Consider the following 21,165-nt stretch of genomic DNA (forward strand, 5'->3'; position numbering starts at 1 on the left):
CTGTTGTTTTGAGCCTTGCAGACCGAAAGTCTACCCTAAAGTAAGATCGGTGAAAAGAGCTGCTGAAAGCGACATTGACAAAAAGCACTAGCGCGCTCAAATTGTTTCTGCCCGGTTTCGAACCGGGGACCTTTCGCGCGTTAGGCGAACGTGATAACCACTACACTACAGAAACCTATCACAACAGCACTTTTCGGGTTGGTTGCTCGGAGGTTGGGGTCACCGTATTAGCTATTATTTGCTTCTGGTTGGTTGATAACCTGAGTTCAGTTTACCGTCCTTGCAAATGATACTCTTTGGTAATGAAGCAAAGAAGGAAGAAAGCCCATCTCGGATGCCTAACTTGATACAAATAACATCCTCAAAACAGCCAGTACTGGCAAGATACACTGAGTCATGGATATCACCTCTAGCTTTTCCACACACTTTTCTCACCAGGTCAGCTGAAAACATACGCCAATGGTCGTCAGGTTTTCCAGCTCAGCTGACTAAGCAGGAGAACCAAAGTCCACATTCCAATTGCCTTTGGGTCCAGAAAACAAGTTTGCCTAAACACCAAACACTTACAGCGATGGTCAGCTCATAAACAGTGAAGAAAAAGAGCTCACATTGAAGGTGTTGCACCTAAACTGTGCTTTGTATTGGCAGATTTGGCTTACGGCTGCCAGAGGGGCAAGGCATGGCAAGAGCTTTGAGTTTGCCAGACTGTGAAAAAGTTAAAGGTAAGCACTGTTTCTGCCCGGTTTCGAACCGGGGACCTTTCGCGTGTGAGGCGAACGTGATAACCACTACACTACAGAAACCCATTCATGCTGTTTTTTTGAGCCTTGCAGACCGAAAGTCTACCCTAAAGTAAGATCGGTGAAAAGAGCTGCTGAAAGCGACATTGACAAAAAGCACTAGCGCGCTCAAATTGTTTCTGCCCGGTTTCGAACCGGGGACCTTTCGCGTGTTAGGCGAACGTGATAACCACTACACTACAGAAACCTATCACATCAGCACTTTTCGGGTTGGTTGCTCGGAGGTTGGGGTCACCGTATTAGCTATTATTTGCTTCTGGTTGGTTGATAACCTGAGTTCAGTTTACCGTCCTTGCAAATGATACTCTTTGGTAATGAAGCAAAGAAGGAAGAAAGCCCATCTCGGATGCCTAACTTGATACAAATAACATCCTCAAAACAGCCAGTACTGGCAAGATACACTGAGTCATGGATATCACCTCTAGCTTTTCCACACACTTTTCTCACCAGGTCAGCTGAAAACATACGCCAATGGTCGTCAGGTTTTCCAGCTCAGCTGACTAAGCAGGAGAACCAAAGTCCACATTCCAATTGCCTTTGGGTCCAGAAAACAAGTTTGCCTAAACACCAAACACTTACAGCGATGGTCAGCTCATAAACAGTGAAGAAAAAGAGCTCACATTGAAGGTGTTGCACCTAAACTGTGCTTTGTATTGGCAGATTTGGCTTACGGCTGCCAGAGGGGCAAGGCATGGCAAGAGCTTTGAGTTTGCCAGACTGTGAAAAAGTTAAAGGTAAGCACTGTTTCGGCACGGTTTCGAACCGGGGACCTTTCGCGTGTGAGGCGAACGTGATAACCACTACACTACAGAAACCCATTCATGCTGTTTTTTTGAGCCATGCAGACCGAAAGTCTACCCTAAAGTAAGATCGGTGAAAAGAGCTGCTGAAAGCGACATTGACAAAAAGCACTAGCGCGCTCAAATTGTTTCTGCCCGGTTTCGAACCGGGGACCTTTCGCGTGTTAGGCGAACGTGATAACCACTACACTACAGAAACCTATCACGACAGCACTTTTCGGGTTGGTTGCTCGGAGGTTGGGGTCACCGTATTAGCTATTATTTGCTTCTGGTTGGTTGATAACCTGAGTTCAGTTTACCGTCCTTGCAAATGATACTCTTTGGTAATGAAGCAAAGAAGGAAGAAAGCCCATCTCGGATGCCTAACTTGATACAAATAACATCCTCAAAACAGCCAGTACTGGCAAGATACACTGAGTCATGGATATCACCTCTAGCTTTTCCACACACTTTTCTCACCAGGTCAGCTGAAAACATACGCCAATGGTCGTCAGGTTTTCCAGCTCAGCTGACTAAGCAGGAGAACCAAAGTCCACATTCCAATTGCCTTTGGGTCCAGAAAACAAGTTTGCCTAAACACCAAACACTTACAGCGATGGTCAGCTCATAAACAGTGAAGAAAAAGAGCTCACATTGAAGGTGTTGCACCTAAACTGTGCTTTGTATTGGCAGATTTGGCTTACGGCTGCCAGAGGGGCAAGGCATGGCAAGAGCTTTGAGTTTGCCAGACTGTGAAAAAGTTAAAGGTAAGCACTGTTTCTGCACGGTTTCGAACCGGGGACCTTTCGCGTGTGAGGCGAACGTGATAACCACTACACTACAGAAACCCATTCATGCTGTTTTTTTGAGCCATGCAGACCGAAAGTCTACCCTAAAGTAAGATCGGTGAAAAGAGCTGCTGAAAGCGACATTGACAAAAAGCACTAGCGCGCTCAAATTGTTTCTGCCCGGTTTCGAACCGGGGACCTTTCGCGTGTTAGGCGAACGTGATAACCACTACACTACAGAAACCTATCACGACAGCACTTTTCGGGTTGGTTGCTCGGAGGTTGGGGTCACCGTATTAGCTATTATTTGCTTCTGGTTGGTTGATAACCTGAGTTCAGTTTACCGTCCTTGCAAGTGATACTCTTTGGTAATGAAGCAAAGAAGGAAGAAAGCCCATCTCGGATGCCTAACTTGATACAAATAACATCCTCAAAACAGCCAGTACTGGCAAGATACACTGAGTCATGGATATCACCTCTAGCTTTTCCACACACTTTTCTCACCAGGTCAGCTGAAAACATACGCCAATGGTCGTCAGGTTTTCCAGCTCAGCTGACTAAGCAGGAGAACCAAAGTCCACATTCCAATTGCCTTTGGGTCCAGAAAACAAGTTTGCCTAAACACCAAACACTTACAGCGATGGTCAGCTCATAAACAGTGAAGAAAAAGAGCTCACATTGAAGGTGTTGCACCTAAACTGTGCTTTGTATTGGCAGATTTGGCTTACGGCTGCCAGAGGGGCAAGGCATGGCAAGAGCTTTGAGTTTGCCAGACTGTGAAAAAGTTAAAGGTAAGCACTGTTTCTGCCCGGTTTCGAACCGGGGACCTTTCGCGTGTGAGGCGAACGTGATAACCACTACACTACAGAAACCCATTCATGCTGTTTTTTTGAGCCTTGCAGACCGAAAGTCTACCCTAAAGTAAGATCGGTGAAAAGAGCTGCTGAAAGCGACATTGACAAAAAGCACTAGCGCGCTCAAATTGTTTCTGCCCGGTTTCGAACCGGGGACCTTTCGCGTGTTAGGCGAACGTGATAACCACTACACTACAGAAACCTATCACGTCAGCACTTTTCGGGTTGGTTGCTCGGAGGTTGGGGTCACCGTATTAGCTATTATTTGCTTCTGGTTGGTTGATAACCTGAGTTCAGTTTACCGTCCTTGCAAATGATACTCTTTGGTAATGAAGCAAAGAAGGAAGAAAGCCCATCTCGGATGCCTAACTTGATACAAATAACATCCTCAAAACAGCCAGTACTGGCAAGATACACTGAGTCATGGATATCACCTCTAGCTTTTCCACACACTTTTCTCACCAGGTCAGCTGAAAACATACGCCAATGGTCGTCAGGTTTTCCAGCTCAGCTGACTAAGCAGGAGAACCAAAGTCCACATTCCAATTGCCTTTGGGTCCAGAAAACAAGTTTGCCTAAACACCAAACACTTACAGCGATGGTCAGCTCATAAACAGTGAAGAAAAAGAGCTCACATTGAAGGTGTTGCACCTAAACTGTGCTTTGTATTGGCAGATTTGGCTTACGGCTGCCAGAGGGGCAAGGCATGGCAAGAGCTTTGAGTTTGCCAGACTGTGAAAAAGTTAAAGGTAAGCACTTTTTCTGCCCGGTTTCGAACCGGGGACCTTTCGCGTGTGAGGTGAACGTGATAACCACTACACTACAGAAACCCATTCATGCCGTTTTTTTGAGCCTTGCAGACCAAAAGTCTACCCTAAAGTAAGATCGGTGAAAAGAGCTGCTGAAAGCGACATTGACAAAAAGCACTAGCGCGCTCAAATTGTTTCTGCCCGGTTTCGAACCGGGGACCTTTCGCGCGTTAGGCGAACGTGATAACCACTACACTACAGAAACCTATCACAACAGCACTTTTCGGGTTGGTTGCTCGGAGGTTGGGGTCACCGTATTAGCTATTATTTGCTTCTGGTTGGTTGATAACCTGAGTTCAGTTTACCGTCCTTGCAAATGATACTCTTTGGTAATGAAGCAAAGAAGGAAGAAAGCCCATCTCGGATGCCTAACTTGATACAAATAACATCCTCAAAACAGCCAGTACTGGCAAGATACACTGAGTCATGGATATCACCTCTAGCTTTTCCACACACTTTTCTCACCAGGTCAGCTGAAAACATACGCCAATGGTCGTCAGGTTTTCCAGCTCAGCTGACTAAGCAGGAGAACCAAAGTCCACATTCCAATTGCCTTTGGGTCCAGAAAACAAGTTTGCCTAAACACCAAACACTTACAGCGATGGTCAGCTCATAAACAGTGAAGAAAAAGAGCTCACATTGAAGGTGTTGCACCTAAACTGTGCTTTGTATTGGCAGATTTGGCTTACGGCTGCCAGAGGGGCAAGGCATGGCAAGAGCTTTGAGTTTGCCAGACTGTGAAAAAGTTAAAGGTAAGCACTGTTTCTGCCCGGTTTCGAACCGGGGACCTTTCGCGTGTGAGGCGAACGTGATAACCACTACACTACAGAAACCCATTCATGCTGTTTTTTTGAGCCTTGCAGACCGAAAGTCTACCCTAAAGTAAGATCGGTGAAAAGAGCTGCTGAAAGCGACATTGACAAAAAGCACTAGCGCGCTCAAATTGTTTCTGCCCGGTTTCGAACCGGGGACCTTTCGCGTGTTAGGCAAACGTGATAACCACTACACTACAGAAACCTATCACGTCAGCACTTTTCGGGTTGGTTGTTCGGAGGTTGGGGTCACCGTATTAGCTATTATTTGCTTCTGGTTGGTTGATAACCTGAGTTCAGTTTACCGTCCTTGCAAATGATACTCTTTGGTAATGAAGCAAAGAAGGAAGAAAGCCCATCTCGGATGCCTAACTTGATACAAATAACATCCTCAAAACAGCCAGTACTGGCAAGATACACTGAGTCATGGATATCACCTCTAGCTTTTCCACACACTTTTCTCACCAGGTCAGCTGAAAACATACGCCAATGGTCGTCAGGTTTTCCAGCTCAGCTGACTAAGCAGGAGAACCAAAGTCCACATTCCAATTGCCTTTGGGTCCAGAAAACAAGTTTGCCTAAACACCAAACACTTACAGCGATGGTCAGCTCATAAACAGTGAAGAAAAAGAGCTCACATTGAAGGTGTTGCACCTAAACTGTGCTTTGTATTGGCAGATTTGGCTTACGGCTGCCAGAGGGGCAAGGCATGGCAAGAGCTTTGAGTTTGCCAGACTGTGAAAAAGTTAAAGGTAAGCACTGTTTCTGCCCGGTTTCGAACCGGGGACCTTTCGCGTGTGAGGCGAACGTGATAACCACTACACTACAGAAACCCATTCATGCTGTTGTTTTGAGCCTTGCAGACCGAAAGTCTACCCTAAAGTAAGATCGGTGAAAAGAGCTGCTGAAAGCGACATTGACAAAAAGCACTAGCGCGCTCAAATTGTTTCTGCCCGGTTTCGAACCGGGGACCTTTCGTGCGTTAGGCGAACGTGATAACCACTACACTACAGAAACCTATCACAACAGCACTTTTCGGGTTGGTTGCTCGGAGGTTGGGGTCACCGTATTAGCTATTATTTGCTTCTGGTTGGTTGATAACCTGAGTTCAGTTTACCGTCCTTGCAAATGATACTCTTTGGTAATGAAGCAAAGAAGGAAGAAAGCCCATCTCGGATGCCTAACTTGATACAAATAACATCCTCAAAACAGCCAGTACTGGCAAGATACACTGAGTCATGGATATCACCTCTAGCTTTTCCACACACTTTTCTCACCAGGTCAGCTGAAAACATACGCCAATGGTCGTCAGGTTTTCCAGCTCAGCTGACTAAGCAGGAGAACCAAAGTCCACATTCCAATTGCCTTTGGGTCCAGAAAACAAGTTTGCCTAAACACCAAACACTTACAGCGATGGTCAGCTCATAAACAGTGAAGAAAAAGAGCTCACATTGAAGGTGTTGCACCTAAACTGTGCTTTGTATTGGCAGATTTGGCTTACGGCTGCCAGAGGGGCAAGGCATGGCAAGAGCTTTGAGTTTGCCAGACTGTGAAAAAGTTAAAGGTAAGCACTGTTTCTGCCCGGTTTCGAACCGGGGACCTTTCGCGTGTGAGGCGAACGTGATAACCACTACACTACAGAAACCCATTCATGCTGTTTTTTTGAGCCTTGCAGACCGAAAGTCTACCCTAAAGTAAGATCGGTGAAAAGAGCTGCTGAAAGCGACATTGACAAAAAGCACTAGCGCGCTCAAATTGTTTCTGCCCGGTTTCGAACCGGGGACCTTTCGCGTGTTAGGCGAACGTGATAACCACTACACTACAGAAACCTATCACGTCAGCACTTTTCGGGTTGGTTGCTCGGAGGTTGGGGTCACCGTATTAGCTATTATTTGCTTCTGGTTGGTTGATAACCTGAGTTCAGTTTACCGTCCTTGCAAATGATACTCTTTGGTAATGAAGCAAAGAAGGAAGAAAGCCCATCTCGGATGCCTAACTTGATACAAATAACATCCTCAAAACAGCCAGTACTGGCAAGATACACTGAGTCATGGATATCACCTCTAGCTTTTCCACACACTTTTCTCACCAGGTCAGCTGAAAACATACGCCAATGGTCGTCAGGTTTTCCAGCTCAGCTGACTAAGCAGGAGAACCAAAGTCCACATTCCAATTGCCTTTGGGTCCAGAAAACAAGTTTGCCTAAACACCAAACACTTACAGCGATGGTCAGCTCATAAACAGTGAAGAAAAAGAGCTCACATTGAAGGTGTTGCACCTAAACTGTGCTTTGTATTGGCAGATTTGGCTTACGGCTGCCAGAGGGGCAAGGCATGGCAAGAGCTTTGAGTTTGCCAGACTGTGAAAAAGTTAAAGGTAAGCACTGTTTCTGCACGGTTTCGAACCGGGGACCTTTCGCGTGTGAGGCGAACGTGATAACCACTACACTACAGAAACCCATTCATGCTGTTTTTTTGAGCCATGCAGACCGAAAGTCTACCCTAAAGTAAGATCGGTGAAAAGAGCTGCTGAAAGCGACATTGACAAAAAGCACTAGCGCGCTCAAATTGTTTCTGCCCGGTTTCGAACCGGGGACCTTTCGCGTGTTAGGCGAACGTGATAACCACTACACTACAGAAACCTATCACGACAGCACTTTTCGGGTTGGTTGCTCGGAGGTTGGGGTCACCGTATTAGCTATTATTTGCTTCTGGTTGGTTGATAACCTGAGTTCAGTTTACCGTCCTTGCAAATGATACTCTTTGGTAATGAAGCAAAGAAGGAAGAAAGCCCATCTCGGATGCCTAACTTGATACAAATAACATCCTCAAAACAGCCAGTACTGGCAAGATACACTGAGTCATGGATATCACCTCTAGCTTTTCCACACACTTTTCTCACCAGGTCAGCTGAAAACATACGCCAATGGTCGTCAGGTTTTCCAGCTCAGCTGACTAAGCAGGAGAACCAAAGTCCACATTCCAATTGCCTTTGGGTCCAGAAAACAAGTTTGCCTAAACACCAAACACTTACAGCGATGGTCAGCTCATAAACAGTGAAGAAAAAGAGCTCACATTGAAGGTGTTGCACCTAAACTGTGCTTTGTATTGGCAGATTTGGCTTACGGCTGCCAGAGGGGCAAGGCATGGCAAGAGCTTTGAGTTTGCCAGACTGTGAAAAAGTTAAAGGTAAGCACTGTTTCTGCCCGGTTTCGAACCGGGGACCTTTCGCGTGTGAGGTGAACGTGATAACCACTACACTACAGAAACCCATTCATGCCGTTTTTTTGAGCCTTGCAGACCAAAAGTCTACCCTAAAGTAAGATCGGTGAAAAGAGCTGCTGAAAGCGACATTGACAAAAAGCACTAGCGCGCTCAAATTGTTTCTGCCCGGTTTCGAACCGGGGACCTTTCGCGCGTTAGGCGAACGTGATAACCACTACACTACAGAAACCTATCACAACAGCACTTTTCGGGTTGGTTGCTCGGAGGTTGGGGTCACCGTATTAGCTATTATTTGCTTCTGGTTGGTTGATAACCTGAGTTCAGTTTACCGTCCTTGCAAATTATACTCTTTGGTAATGAAGCAAAGAAGGAAGAAAGCCCATCTCGGATGCCTAACTTGATACAAATAACATCCTCAAAACAGCCAGTACTGGCAAGATACACTGAGTCATGGATATCACCTCTAGCTTTTCCACACACTTTTCTCACCAGGTCAGCTGAAAACATACGCCAATGGTCGTCAGGTTTTCCAGCTCAGCTGACTAAGCAGGAGAACCAAAGTCCACATTCCAATTGCCTTTGGGTCCAGAAAACAAGTTTGCCTAAACACCAAACACTTACAGCGATGGTCAGCTCATAAACAGTGAAGAAAAAGAGCTCACATTGAAGGTGTTGCACCTAAACTGTGCTTTGTATTGGCAGATTTGGCTTACGGCTGCCAGAGGGGCAAGGCATGGCAAGAGCTTTGAGTTTGCCAGACTGTGAAAAAGTTAAAGGTAAGCACTGTTTCTGCACGGTTTCGAACCGGGGACCTTTCGCGTGTGAGGCGAACGTGATAACCACTACACTACAGAAACCCATTCATGCTGTTTTTTTGAGCCATGCAGACCGAAAGTCTACCCTAAAGTAAGATCGGTGAAAAGAGCTGCTGAAAGCGACATTGACAAAAAGCACTAGCGCGCTCAAATTGTTTCTGCCCGGTTTCGAACCGGGGACCTTTCGCGTGTTAGGCGAACGTGATAACCACTACACTACAGAAACCTATCACGACAGCACTTTTCGGGTTGGTTGCTCGGAGGTTGGGGTCACCGTATTAGCTATTATTTGCTTCTGGTTGGTTGATAACCTGAGTTCAGTTTACCGTCCTTGCAAATGATACTCTTTGGTAATGAAGCAAAGAAGGAAGAAAGCCCATCTCGGATGCCTAACTTGATACAAATAACATCCTCAAAACAGCCAGTACTGGCAAGATACACTGAGTCATGGATATCACCTCTAGCTTTTCCACACACTTTTCTCACCAGGTCAGCTGAAAACATACGCCAATGGTCGTCAGGTTTTCCAGCTCAGCTGACTAAGCAGGAGAACCAAAGTCCACATTCCAATTGCCTTTGGGTCCAGAAAACAAGTTTGCCTAAACACCAAACACTTACAGCGATGGTCAGCTCATAAACAGTGAAGAAAAAGAGCTCACATTGAAGGTGTTGCACCTAAACTGTGCTTTGTATTGGCAGATTTGGCTTACGGCTGCCAGAGGGGCAAGGCATGGCAAGAGCTTTGAGTTTGCCAGACTGTGAAAAAGTTAAAGGTAAGCACTGTTTCTGCACGGTTTCGAACCGGGGACCTTTCGCGTGTGAGGCGAACGTGATAACCACTACACTACAGAAACCCATTCATGCTGTTTTTTTGAGCCATGCAGACCGAAAGTCTACCCTAAAGTAAGATCGGTGAAAAGAGCTGCTGAAAGCGACATTGACAAAAAGCACTAGCGCGCTCAAATTGTTTCTGCCCGGTTTCGAACCGGGGACCTTTCGCGTGTTAGGCGAACGTGATAACCACTACACTACAGAAACCTATCACGACAGCACTTTTCGGGTTGGTTGCTCGGAGGTTGGGGTCACCGTATTAGCTATTATTTGCTTCTGGTTGGTTGATAACCTGAGTTCAGTTTACCGTCCTTGCAAATGATACTCTTTGGTAATGAAGCAAAGAAGGAAGAAAGCCCATCTCGGATGCCTAACTTGATACAAATAACATCCTCAAAACAGCCAGTACTGGCAAGATACACTGAGTCATGGATATCACCTCTAGCTTTTCCACACACTTTTCTCACCAGGTCAGCTGAAAACATACGCCAATGGTCGTCAGGTTTTCCAGCTCAGCTGACTAAGCAGGAGAACCAAAGTCCACATTCCAATTGCCTTTGGGTCCAGAAAACAAGTTTGCCTAAACACCAAACACTTACAGCGATGGTCAGCTCATAAACAGTGAAGAAAAAGAGCTCACATTGAAGGTGTTGCACCTAAACTGTGCTTTGTATTGGCAGATTTGGCTTACGGCTGCCAGAGGGGCAAGGCATGGCAAGAGCTTTGAGTTTGCCAGACTGTGAAAAAGTTAAAGGTAAGCACTGTTTCTGCACGGTTTCGAACCGGGGACCTTTCGCGTGTGAGGTGAACGTGATAACCACTACACTACAGAAACCCATTCATGCCGTTTTTTTGAGCCTTGCAGACCAAAAGTCTACCCTAAAGTAAGATCGGTGAAAAGAGCTGCTGAAAGCGACATTGACAAAAAGCACTAGCGCGCTCAAATTGTTTCTGCCCGGTTTCGAACCGGGGACCTTTCGCGCGTTAGGCGAACGTGATAACCACTACACTACAGAAACCTATCACAACAGCACTTTTCGGGTTGGTTGCTCGGAGGTTGGGGTCACCGTATTAGCTATTATTTGCTTCTGGTTGGTTGATAACCTGAGTTCAGTTTACCGTCCTTGCAAATGATACTCTTTGGTAATGAAGCAAAGAAGGAAGAAAGCCCATCTCGGATGCCTAACTTGATACAAATAACATCCTCAAAACAGCCAGTACTGGCAAGATACACTGAGTCATGGATATCACCTCTAGCTTTTCCACACACTTTTCTCACCAGGTCAGCTGAAAACATACGCCAATGGTCGTCAGGTTTTCCAGCTCAGCTGACTAAGCAGGAGAACCAAAGTCCACATTCCAATTGCCTTTGGGTCCAGAAAACAAGTTTGCCTAAACACCAAACACTTACAGCGATGGTCAGCTCATAAACAGTGAAGAAAAAGAGCTCACATTGAAGGTGTTGCACCTAAACTGTGCTTTGTATTGGCAGATTTGGCTTACGGCTGCCAGAGGGGCAAGGCATGGCAAGAGCTTTGAGTTTGCCAGACTGTGAAAAAGTTAAAGGTAAGCACAGTTTCTGCACGGTTTCGAACCGGGGACCTTTCGCGTGTGAGGCGAACGTGATAACCACTACACTACAGAAACCCATTCATGCTGTTTTTTTGAGCCATGCAGACCGAAAGTCTACCCTAAAGTAAGATCGGTGAAAAGAGCTGCTGAAAGCGACATTGACAAAAAGCACTAGCGCGCTCAAATTGTTTCTGCCCGGTTTCGAACCAGGGACCTTTCGCGTGTTAGGCGAACGTGATAACCACTACACTACAGAAACCTATCACGACAGCACTTTTCGGGTTGGTTGCTCGGAGGTTGGGGTCACCGTATTAGCTATTATTTGCTCCTGGTTGGTTGATAACCTGAGTTCAGTTTACCGTCCTTGCAAATGATACTCTTTGGTAATGAAGCAAAGAAGGAAGAAAGCCCATCTCGGATGCCTAACTTGATACAAATAACATCCTCAAAACAGCCAGTACTGGCAAGATACACTGAGTCATGGATATCACCTCTAGCTTTTCCACACACTTTTCTCACCAGGTCAGCTGAAAACATACGCCAATGGTCGTCAGGTTTTCCAGCTCAGCTGACTAAGCAGGAGAACCAAAGTCCACATTCCAATTGCCTTTGGGTCCAGAAAACAAGTTTGCCTAAACACCAAACACTTACAGCGATGGTCAGCTCATAAACAGTGAAGAAAAAGAGCTCACATTGAAGGTGTTGCACCTAAACTGTGCTTTGTATTGGCAGATTTGGCTTACGGCTGCCAGAGGGGCAAGGCATGGCAAGAGCTTTGAGTTTGCCAGACTGTGAAAAAGTTAAAGGTAAGCACTGTTTCTGCACGGTTTCGAACCGGGGACCTTTCGCGTGTGAGGCGAACGTGATAACCACTACACTACAGAAACCCATTCATGCTGTTTTTTTGAGCCATGCAGACCGAAAGTCTACCCTAAAGTAAGATCGGTGAAAAGAGCTGCTGAAAGCGACATTGACAAAAAGCACTAGCGCGCTCAAATTGTTTCTGCCCGGTTTCGAACCGGGGACCTTTCGCGTGTTAGGCGAACGTGATAACCACTACACTACAGAAACCTATCACGACAGCACTTTTCGGGTTGGTTGCTCGGAGGTTGGGGTCACCGTATTAGCTATTATTTGCTTCTGGTTGGTTGATAACCTGAGTTCAGTTTACCGTCCTTGCAAATGATACTCTTTGGTAATGAAGCAAAGAAGGAAGAAAGCCCATCTCGGATGCCTAACTTGATACAAATAACATCCTCAAAACAGCCAGTACTGGCAAGATACACTGAGTCATGGATATCACCTCTAGCTTTTCCACACACTTTTCTCACCAGGTCAGCTGAAAACATACGCCAATGGTCGTCAGGTTTTCCAGCTCAGCTGACTAAGCAGGAGAACCAAAGTCCACATTCCAATTGCCTTTGGGTCCAGAAAACAAGTTTGCCTAAACACCAAACACTTACAGCGATGGTCAGCTCATAAACAGTGAAGAAAAAGAGCTCACATTGAAGGTGTTGCACCTAAACTGTGCTTTGTATTGGCAGATTTGGCTTACGGCTGCCAGAGGGGCAAGGCATGGCAAGAGCTTTGAGTTTGCCAGACTGTGAAAAAGTTAAAGGTAAGCACTGTTTCTGCCCGGTTTCGAACCGGGGACCTTTCGCGTGTGAGGTGAACGTGATAACCACTACACTACAGAAACCCATTCATGCCGTTTTTTTGAGCCTTGCAGACCAAAAGTCTACCCTAAAGTAAGATCGGTGAAAAGAGCTGCTGAAAGCGACATTGACAAAAAGCACTAGCGCGCTCAAATTGTTTCTGCCCGGTTTCGAACCGGGGACCTTTCGCGCGTTAGGCGAACGTGATAACCACTACACTACAGAAACCTATCACAACAGCACTTTTCGGGTTGGTTGCTCGGAGGTTGGGGTCACCGTATTAGCTATTATTTGCTTCTGGTTGGTTGATAACCTGAGTTCAGTTTACCGTCCTTGCAAATGATACTCTTTGGTAATGAAGCAAAGAAGGAAGAAAGCCCATCTCGGATGCCTAACTTGATACAAATAACATCCTCAAAACAGCCAGTACTGGCAAGATACACTGAGTCATGGATATCACCTCTAGCTTTTCCACACACTTTTCTCACCAGGTCAGCTGAAAACATACGCCAATGGTCGTCAGGTTTTCCAGCTCAGCTGACTAAGCAGGAGAACCAAAGTCCACATTCCAATTGCCTTTGGGTCCAGAAAACAAGTTTGCCTAAACACCAAACACTTACAGCGATGGTCAGCTCATAAACAGTGAAGAAAAAGAGCTCACATTGAAGGTGTTGCACCTAAACTGTGCTTTGTATTGGCAGATTTGGCTTACGGCTGCCAGAGGGGCAAGGCATGGCAAGAGCTTTGAGTTTGCCAGACTGTGAAAAAGTTAAAGGTAAGCACTGTTTCTGCCCGGTTTCGAACCGGGGACCTTTCGCGTGTGAGGCGAACGTGATAACCACTACACTACAGAAACCCATTCATGCTGTTTTTTGAGCCTTGCAGACCGAAAGTCTACCCTAAAGTAAGATCGGTGAAAAGGGCTGCTGAAAGCGACATTGACAAAAAGCACTAGCGCGCTCAAATTGTTTCTGCCCGGTTTCGAACCGGGGACCTTTCGCGTGTTAGGCGAACGTGATAACCACTACACTACAGAAACCTATCACGACAGCACTTTTCGGGTTGGTTGCTCGGAGGTTGGGGTCACCGTATTAGCTATTATTTGCTTCTGGTTGGTTGATAACCTGAGTTCAGTTTACCGTCCTTGCAAATGATACTCTTTGGTAATGAAGCAAAGAAGGAAGAAAGCCCATCTCGGATGCCTAACTTGATACAAATAACATCCTCAAAACAGCCAGTACTGGCAAGATACACTGAGTCATGGATATCACCTCTAGCTTTTCCACACACTTTTCTCACCAGGTCAGCTGAAAACATACGCCAATGGTCGTCAGGTTTTCCAGCTCAGCTGACTAAGCAGGAGAACCAAAGTCCACATTCCAATTGCCTTTGGGTCCAGAAAACAAGTTTGCCTAAACACCAAACACTTACAGCGATGGTCAGCTTATAAACAGTGAAGAAAAAGAGCTCACATTGAAGGTGTTGCACCTAAACTGTGCTTTGTATTGGCAGATTTGGCTTACGGCTGCCAGAGGGGCAAGGCATGGCAAGAGCTTTGAGTTTGCCAGACTGTGAAAAAGTTAAAGGTAAGCACTGTTTCTGCCCGGTTTCGAACCGGGCACCTTTCGCGTGTGAGGCGAACGTGATAACCACTACACTACAGAAACCCATTCATGCTGTTTTTTTGAGCCTTGCAGACCGAAAGTCTACCCTAAAGTAAGATCGGTGAAAAGAGCTGCTGAAAGCGACATTGACAAAAAGCACTAGCGCGCTCAAATTGTTTCTGCCCGGTTTCGAACCGGGGACCTTTCGCGTGTTAGGCGAACGTGATAACCACTACACTACAGAAACCTATCATGACAGCACTTTTCGGGTTGGTTGCTCGGAGGTTGGGGTCACCGTATTAGCTATTATTTGCTTCTGGTTGGTTGATAACCTGAGTTCAGTTTACCGTCCTTGCAAATGATACTCTTTGGTAATGAAGCAAAGAAGGAAGAAAGCCCATCTCGGATGCCTAACTTGATACAAATAACATCCTCAAAACAGCCAGTACTGGCAAGATACACTGAGTCATGGATATCACCTCTAGCTTTTCCACACACTTTTCTCACCAGGTCAGCTGAAAACATACGCCAATGGTCGTCAGGTTTTCCAGCTCAGCTGACTAAGCAGGAGAACCAAAGTCCACATTCCAATTGCCTTTGGGTCCAGAAAACAAGTTTGCCTAAACACCAAACACTTACAGCGATGGTCAGCTCATAAACAGTGAAGAAAAAGAGCTCACATTGAAGGTGTTGCACCTAAACTGTGCTTTGTATTGGCAGATTTGGCTTACGGCTGCCAGAGGGGCAAGGCATGGCAAGAGCTTTGAGTTTGCCAGACTGTGAAAAAGTTAAAGGTAAGCACTGTTTCTGCCCGGTTTCGAACCGGGGACCTTTCGCGTGTGAGGCGAACGTGATAACCACTACACTACAGAAACCCATTCATGCTGTTTTTTTGAGCCTTGCAGACCGAAAGTCTACCCTAAAGTAAGATCGGTGAAAAGAGCTGCTGAAAGCGACATTGACAAAAAGCACTAGCGCGCTCAAATTGTTTCTGCCCGGTTTCGAACCGGGGACCTTTCGCGCGTTAGGCGAACGTGATAACCACTACACTACAGAAACCTATCACAACAGCACTTTTCGGGTTGGTTGCTCGGAGGTTGGGGTCACCGTATTAGCTATTATTTGCTTCTGGTTGGTTGATAACATGAGTTCAGTTTACCGTCCTTGCAAATGATACTCTTTGGTAATGAAGCAAAGAAGGAAGAAAGCCCATCTCGGATGCCTAACTTGATACAAATAACATCCTCAAAACAGCCAGTACTGGCAAGATACACTGAGTCATGGATATCACCTCTAGCTTTTCCACACACTTTTCTCACCAGGTCAGCTGAAAACATACGCCAATGGTCGTCAGGTTTTCCAGCTCAGCTGACTAAGCAGGAGAACCAAAGTCCACATTCCAATTGCCTTTGGGTCCAGAAAACAAGTTTGCCTAAACACCAAACACTTACAGCGATGGTCAGCTCATAAACAGTGAAGAAAAAGAGCTCACATTGAAGGTGTTGCACCTAAACTGTGCTTTGTATTGGCAGATTTGGCTTACGGCTGCCAGAGGGGCAAGGCATGGCAAGAGCTTTGAGTTTGCCAGACTGTGAAAAAGTTAAAGGTAAGCACTGTTTCTGCCCGGTTTCGAACCGGGGACCTTTCGCGTGTGAGGCGAACGTGATAACCACTACACTACAGAAACCCATTCATGCTGTTTTTTTGAGCCTTGCAGACCGAAAGTCTACCCTAAAGTAAGATCGGTGAAAAGAGCTGCTGAAAGCGACATTGACAAAAAGCACTAGCGCGCTCAAATTGTTTCTGCCCGGTTTCGAACCGGGGACCTTTCGCGTGTTAGGCGAACGTGATAACCACTACACTACAGAAACCTATCACGTCAGCACTTTTCGGGTTGGTTGCTCGGAGGTTGGGGTCACCGTATTAGCTATTATTTGCTTCTGGTTGGTTGATAACCTGAGTTCAGTTTACCGTCCTTGCAAATGATACTCTTTGGTAATGAAGCAAAGAAGGAAGAAAGCCCATCTCGGATGCCTAACTTGATACAAATAACATCCTCAAAACAGCCAGTACTGGCAAGATACACTGAGTCATGGATATCACCTCTAGCTTTTCCACACACTTTTCTCACCAGGTCAGCTGAAAACATACGCCAATGGTCGTCAGGTTTTCCAGCTCAGCTGACTAAGCAGGAGAACCAAAGTCCACATTCCAATTGCCTTTGGGTCCAGAAAACAAGTTTGCCTAAACACCAAACACTTACAGCGATGGTCAGCTCATAAACAGTGAAGAAAAAGAGCTCACATTGAAGGTGTTGCACCTAAACTGTGCTTTGTATTGGCAGATTTGGCTTACGGCTGCCAGAGGGGCAAGGCATGGCAAGAGCTTTGAGTTTGCCAGACTGTGAAAAAGTTAAAGGTAAGCACTGTTTCTGCCCGGTTTCGAACCGGGGACCTTTCGCGTGTGAGGCGAACGTGATAACCACTACACTACAGAAACCCATTCATGCTGTTTTTTTGAGCCTTGCAGACCGAAAGTCTACCCTAAAGTAAGATCGGTGAAAAGAGCTGCTGAAAGCGACATTGACAAAAAGCACTAGCGCGCTCAAATTGTTTCTGCCCGGTTTCGAACCGGGGACCTTTCGCGTGTTAGGCGAACGTGATATCCACTACACTACAGAAACCTATCACGACAGCACTTTTCGGGCTGGTTGCTCGGAGGTTGGGGTCACCGTATTAGCTATTATTTGCTTCTGGTTGGTTGATAACCTGAGTTCAGTTTACCGTCCTTGCAAATGATACTCTTTGGTAATGAAGCAAAGAAGGAAGAAAGCCCATCTCGGATGCCTAACTTGATACAAATAACATCCTCAAAACAGCCAGTACTGGCAAGATACACTGAGTCATGGATATCACCTCTAGCTTTTCCACACACTTTTCTCACCAGGTCAGCTGAAAACATACGCCAATGGTCGTCAGGTTTTCCAGCTCAGCTGACTAAGCAGGAGAACCAAAGTCCACATTTCAATTGCCTTTGGGTCCAGAAAACAAGTTTGCCTAAACACCAAACACTTACAGCGATGGTCAGCTCATAAACAGTGAAGAAAAAGAGCTCACATTGAAGGTGTTGCACCTAAACTGTGCTTTGTATTGGCAGATTTGGCTTACGGCTGCCAGAGGGGCAAGGCATGGCAAGAGCTTTGAGTTTGCCAGACTGTGAAAAAGTTAAAGGTAAGCACTGTTTCTGCACGGTTTCGAACCGGGGACCTTTCGCGTGTGAGGCGAACGTGATAACCACTACACTACAGAAACCCATTCATGCTGTTTTTTTGAGCCATGCAGACCGAAAGTCTACCCTAAAGTAAGATCGGTGAAAAGAGCTGCTGAAAGCGACATTGACAAAAAGCACTAGCGCGCTCAAATTGTTTCTGCCCGGTTTCGAACCGGGGACCTTTCGCGTGTTAGGCGAACGTGATAACCACTACACTACAGAAACCTATCACGACAGCACTTTTCGGGTTGGTTGCTCGGAGGTTGGGGTCACCGTATTAGCTATTATTTGCTTCTGGTTGGTTGATAACCTGAGTTCAGTTTACCGTCCTTGCAAATGATACTCTTTGGTAATGAAGCAAAGAAGGAAGAAAGCCCATCTCGGATGCCTAACTTGATACAAATAACATCCTCAAAACAGCCAGTACTGGCAAGATACACTGAGTCATGGATATCACCTCTAGCTTTTCCACACACTTTTCTCACCAGGTCAGCTGAAAACATACGCCAATGGTCGTCAGGTTTTCCAGCTCAGCTGACTAAGCAGGAGAACCAAAGTCCACATTCCAATTGCCTTTGGGTCCAGAAAACAAGTTTGCCTAAACACCAAACACTTACAGCGATGGTCAGCTCATAAACAGTGAAGAAAAAGAGCTCACATTGAAGGTGTTGCACCTAAACTGTGCTTTGTATTGGCAGATTTGGCTTACGGCTGCCAGAGGGGCAAGGCATGGCAAGAGCTTTGAGTTTGCCAGACTGTGAAAAAGTTAAAGGTAAGCACTGTTTCTGCCCGGTTTCGAACCGGGGACCTTTCGCGTGTGAGGCGAACGTGATAACCACTACACTACAGAAACCCATTCATGCTGTTTTTTGAGCCTTGCAGACCGAAAGTCTACCCTAAAGTAAGATCGGTGAAAAGGGCTGCTGAAAGCGACATTGACAAAAAGCACTAGCGCGCTCAAATTGTTTCTGCCCGGTTTCGAACCGGGGACCTTTCGCGTGTTAGGCGAACGTGATAACCACTACACTACAGAAACCTATCACGACAGCACTTTTCGGGTTGGTTGCTCGGAGGTTGGGGTCACCGTATTAGCTATTATTTGCTTCTGGTTGGTTGATAACCTGAGTTCAGTTTACCGTCCTTGCAAATGATACTCTTTGGTAATGAAGCAAAGAAGGAAGAAAGCCCATCTCGGATGCCTAACTTGATACAAATAACATCCTCAAAACAGCCAGTACTGGCAAGATACACTGAGTCATGGATATCACCTCTAGCTTTTCCACACACTTTTCTCACCAGGTCAGCTGAAAACATACGCCAATGGTCGTCAGGTTTTCCAGCTCAGCTGACTAAGCAGGAGAACCAAAGTCCACATTCCAATTGCCTTTGGGTCCAGAAAACAAGTTTGCCTAAACACCAAACACTTACAGCGATGGTCAGCTTATAAACAGTGAAGAAAAAGAGCTCACATTGAAGGTGTTGCACCTAAACTGTGCTTTGTATTGGCAGATTTGGCTTACGGCTGCCAGAGGGGCAAGGCATGGCAAGAGCTTTGAGTTTGCCAGACTGTGAAAAAGTTAAAGGTAAGCACTGTTTCTGCCCGGTTTCGAACCGGGCACCTTTCGCGTGTGAGGCGAACGTGATAACCACTACACTACAGAAACCCATTCATGCTGTTTTTTTGAGCCTTGCAGACCGAAAGTCTACCCTAAAGTAAGATCGGTGAAAAGAGCTGCTGAAAGCGACATTGACAAAAAGCACTAGCGCGCTCAAATTGTTTCTGCCCGGTTTCGAACCGGGGACCTTTCGCGTGTTAGGCGAACGTGATAACCACTACACTACAGAAACCTATCATGACAGCACTTTTCGGGTTGGTTGCTCGGAGGTTGGGGTCACCGTATTAGCTATTATTTGCTTCTGGTTGGTTGATAACCTGAGTTCAGTTTACCGTCCTTGCAAATGATACTCTTTGGTAATGAAGCAAAGAAGGAAGAAAGCCCATCTCGGATGCCTAACTTGATACAAATAACATCCTCAAAACAGCCAGTACTGGCAAGATACACTGAGTCATGGATATCACCTCTAGCTTTTCCACACACTTTTCTCACCAGGTCAGCTGAAAACATACGCCAATGGTCGTCAGGTTTTCCAGCTCAGCTGACTAAGCAGGAGAACCAAAGTCCACATTCCAATTGCCTTTGGGTCCAGAAAACAAGTTTGCCTAAACACCAAACACTTACAGCGATGGTCAGCTCATAAACAGTGAAGAAAAAGAGCTCACATTGAAGGTGTTGCACCTAAACTGTGCTTTGTATTGGCAGATTTGGCTTACGGCTGCCAGAGGGGCAAGGCATGGCAAGAGCTTTGAGTTTGCCAGACTGTGAAAAAGTTAAAGGTAAGCACTGTTTCTGCCCGGTTTCGAACCGGGGACCTTTCGCGTGTGAGGCGAACGTGATAACCACTACACTACAGAAACCCATTCATGCTGTTTTTTTGAGCCTTGCAGACCGAAAGTCTACCCTAAAGTAAGATCGGTGAAAAGAGCTGCTGAAAGCGACATTGACAAAAAGCACTAGCGCGCTCAAATTGTTTCTGCCCGGTTTCGAACCGGGGACCTTTCGCGCGTTAGGCGAACGTGATAACCACTACACTACAGAAACCTATCACAACAGCACTTTTCGGGTTGGTTGCTCGGAGGTTGGGGTCACCGTATTAGCTATTATTTGCTTCTGGTTGGTTGATAACATGAGTTCAGTTTACCGTCCTTGCAAATGATACTCTTTGGTAATGAAGCAAAGAAGGAAGAAAGCCCATCTCGGATGCCTAACTTGATACAAATAACATCCTCAAAACAGCCAGTACTGGCAAGATACACTGAGTCATGGATATCACCTCTAGCTTTTCCACACACTTTTCTCACCAGGTCAGCTGAAAACATACGCCAATGGTCGTCAGGTTTTCCAGCTCAGCTGACTAAGCAGGAGAACCAAAGTCCACATTCCAATTGCCTTTGGGTCCAGAAAACAAGTTTGCCTAAACACCAAACACTTACAGCGATGGTCAGCTCATAAACAGTGAAGAAAAAGAGCTCACATTGAAGGTGTTGCACCTAAACTGTGCTTTGTATTGGCAGATTTGGCTTACGGCTGCCAGAGGGGCAAGGCATGGCAAGAGCTTTGAGTTTGCCAGACTGTGAAAAAGTTAAAGGTAAGCACTGTTTCTGCCCGGTTTCGAACCGGGGACCTTTCGCGTGTGAGGCGAACGTGATAACCACTACACTACAGAAACCCATTCATGCTGTTTTTTTGAGCCTTGCAGACCGAAAGTCTACCCTAAAGTAAGATCGGTGAAA

General features: G+C 46.1%; 27 non-coding genes across 27 annotated transcripts; all 27 read right to left on the bottom strand.

The window, feature by feature from the left end:
• Positions 1–730: 730 nt before the first annotated feature.
• On the bottom strand, positions 731–803 carry TRNAV-CAC (transfer RNA valine (anticodon CAC)). Its single transcript has one exon. It is a non-coding gene; the product is annotated as a tRNA-Val (tRNA).
• Positions 804–914: 111 nt separating this feature from the next.
• Positions 915–987, bottom strand: TRNAV-AAC (transfer RNA valine (anticodon AAC)). The gene has a single exon. It is a non-coding gene; the product is annotated as a tRNA-Val (tRNA).
• A 739-nt stretch (positions 988–1,726) lies between these two features.
• Positions 1,727–1,799, bottom strand: TRNAV-AAC (transfer RNA valine (anticodon AAC)). Its single transcript has one exon. It is a non-coding gene; the product is annotated as a tRNA-Val (tRNA).
• Positions 1,800–2,538: 739 nt separating this feature from the next.
• TRNAV-AAC (transfer RNA valine (anticodon AAC)) lies at positions 2,539–2,611 on the bottom strand. The gene has a single exon. It is a non-coding gene; the product is annotated as a tRNA-Val (tRNA).
• A 555-nt stretch (positions 2,612–3,166) lies between these two features.
• On the bottom strand, positions 3,167–3,239 carry TRNAV-CAC (transfer RNA valine (anticodon CAC)). The gene has a single exon. It is a non-coding gene; the product is annotated as a tRNA-Val (tRNA).
• A 111-nt stretch (positions 3,240–3,350) lies between these two features.
• On the bottom strand, positions 3,351–3,423 carry TRNAV-AAC (transfer RNA valine (anticodon AAC)). Its single transcript has one exon. It is a non-coding gene; the product is annotated as a tRNA-Val (tRNA).
• Positions 3,424–4,790: 1,367 nt separating this feature from the next.
• TRNAV-CAC (transfer RNA valine (anticodon CAC)) lies at positions 4,791–4,863 on the bottom strand. Its single transcript has one exon. It is a non-coding gene; the product is annotated as a tRNA-Val (tRNA).
• A 739-nt stretch (positions 4,864–5,602) lies between these two features.
• Positions 5,603–5,675, bottom strand: TRNAV-CAC (transfer RNA valine (anticodon CAC)). The gene has a single exon. It is a non-coding gene; the product is annotated as a tRNA-Val (tRNA).
• Positions 5,676–6,414: 739 nt separating this feature from the next.
• On the bottom strand, positions 6,415–6,487 carry TRNAV-CAC (transfer RNA valine (anticodon CAC)). Its single transcript has one exon. It is a non-coding gene; the product is annotated as a tRNA-Val (tRNA).
• A 111-nt stretch (positions 6,488–6,598) lies between these two features.
• On the bottom strand, positions 6,599–6,671 carry TRNAV-AAC (transfer RNA valine (anticodon AAC)). The gene has a single exon. It is a non-coding gene; the product is annotated as a tRNA-Val (tRNA).
• A 739-nt stretch (positions 6,672–7,410) lies between these two features.
• On the bottom strand, positions 7,411–7,483 carry TRNAV-AAC (transfer RNA valine (anticodon AAC)). The gene has a single exon. It is a non-coding gene; the product is annotated as a tRNA-Val (tRNA).
• A 1,551-nt stretch (positions 7,484–9,034) lies between these two features.
• Positions 9,035–9,107, bottom strand: TRNAV-AAC (transfer RNA valine (anticodon AAC)). Its single transcript has one exon. It is a non-coding gene; the product is annotated as a tRNA-Val (tRNA).
• A 739-nt stretch (positions 9,108–9,846) lies between these two features.
• Positions 9,847–9,919, bottom strand: TRNAV-AAC (transfer RNA valine (anticodon AAC)). Its single transcript has one exon. It is a non-coding gene; the product is annotated as a tRNA-Val (tRNA).
• Positions 9,920–12,282: 2,363 nt separating this feature from the next.
• TRNAV-AAC (transfer RNA valine (anticodon AAC)) lies at positions 12,283–12,355 on the bottom strand. The gene has a single exon. It is a non-coding gene; the product is annotated as a tRNA-Val (tRNA).
• A 1,367-nt stretch (positions 12,356–13,722) lies between these two features.
• On the bottom strand, positions 13,723–13,795 carry TRNAV-CAC (transfer RNA valine (anticodon CAC)). The gene has a single exon. It is a non-coding gene; the product is annotated as a tRNA-Val (tRNA).
• A 110-nt stretch (positions 13,796–13,905) lies between these two features.
• On the bottom strand, positions 13,906–13,978 carry TRNAV-AAC (transfer RNA valine (anticodon AAC)). Its single transcript has one exon. It is a non-coding gene; the product is annotated as a tRNA-Val (tRNA).
• Positions 13,979–14,717: 739 nt separating this feature from the next.
• Positions 14,718–14,790, bottom strand: TRNAV-AAC (transfer RNA valine (anticodon AAC)). Its single transcript has one exon. It is a non-coding gene; the product is annotated as a tRNA-Val (tRNA).
• Positions 14,791–15,345: 555 nt separating this feature from the next.
• Positions 15,346–15,418, bottom strand: TRNAV-CAC (transfer RNA valine (anticodon CAC)). Its single transcript has one exon. It is a non-coding gene; the product is annotated as a tRNA-Val (tRNA).
• Positions 15,419–16,157: 739 nt separating this feature from the next.
• On the bottom strand, positions 16,158–16,230 carry TRNAV-CAC (transfer RNA valine (anticodon CAC)). Its single transcript has one exon. It is a non-coding gene; the product is annotated as a tRNA-Val (tRNA).
• A 111-nt stretch (positions 16,231–16,341) lies between these two features.
• On the bottom strand, positions 16,342–16,414 carry TRNAV-AAC (transfer RNA valine (anticodon AAC)). Its single transcript has one exon. It is a non-coding gene; the product is annotated as a tRNA-Val (tRNA).
• A 555-nt stretch (positions 16,415–16,969) lies between these two features.
• Positions 16,970–17,042, bottom strand: TRNAV-CAC (transfer RNA valine (anticodon CAC)). Its single transcript has one exon. It is a non-coding gene; the product is annotated as a tRNA-Val (tRNA).
• Positions 17,043–17,965: 923 nt separating this feature from the next.
• On the bottom strand, positions 17,966–18,038 carry TRNAV-AAC (transfer RNA valine (anticodon AAC)). The gene has a single exon. It is a non-coding gene; the product is annotated as a tRNA-Val (tRNA).
• Positions 18,039–18,593: 555 nt separating this feature from the next.
• On the bottom strand, positions 18,594–18,666 carry TRNAV-CAC (transfer RNA valine (anticodon CAC)). Its single transcript has one exon. It is a non-coding gene; the product is annotated as a tRNA-Val (tRNA).
• A 110-nt stretch (positions 18,667–18,776) lies between these two features.
• On the bottom strand, positions 18,777–18,849 carry TRNAV-AAC (transfer RNA valine (anticodon AAC)). The gene has a single exon. It is a non-coding gene; the product is annotated as a tRNA-Val (tRNA).
• A 739-nt stretch (positions 18,850–19,588) lies between these two features.
• On the bottom strand, positions 19,589–19,661 carry TRNAV-AAC (transfer RNA valine (anticodon AAC)). The gene has a single exon. It is a non-coding gene; the product is annotated as a tRNA-Val (tRNA).
• Positions 19,662–20,216: 555 nt separating this feature from the next.
• Positions 20,217–20,289, bottom strand: TRNAV-CAC (transfer RNA valine (anticodon CAC)). Its single transcript has one exon. It is a non-coding gene; the product is annotated as a tRNA-Val (tRNA).
• Positions 20,290–21,028: 739 nt separating this feature from the next.
• Positions 21,029–21,101, bottom strand: TRNAV-CAC (transfer RNA valine (anticodon CAC)). Its single transcript has one exon. It is a non-coding gene; the product is annotated as a tRNA-Val (tRNA).
• Between the last annotated feature and the right edge of the window lie 64 nt (positions 21,102–21,165).

The sequence above is a fragment of the Lithobates pipiens genome, unplaced genomic scaffold (genome assembly GCF_037356315.1).
Source record: "Lithobates pipiens isolate NorthernLeopardFrog02 unplaced genomic scaffold, aLitPip1_a1.2 Scaffold_8, whole genome shotgun sequence".
NCBI classification, from domain to species: domain Eukaryota; kingdom Metazoa; phylum Chordata; class Amphibia; order Anura; family Ranidae; genus Lithobates; species Lithobates pipiens.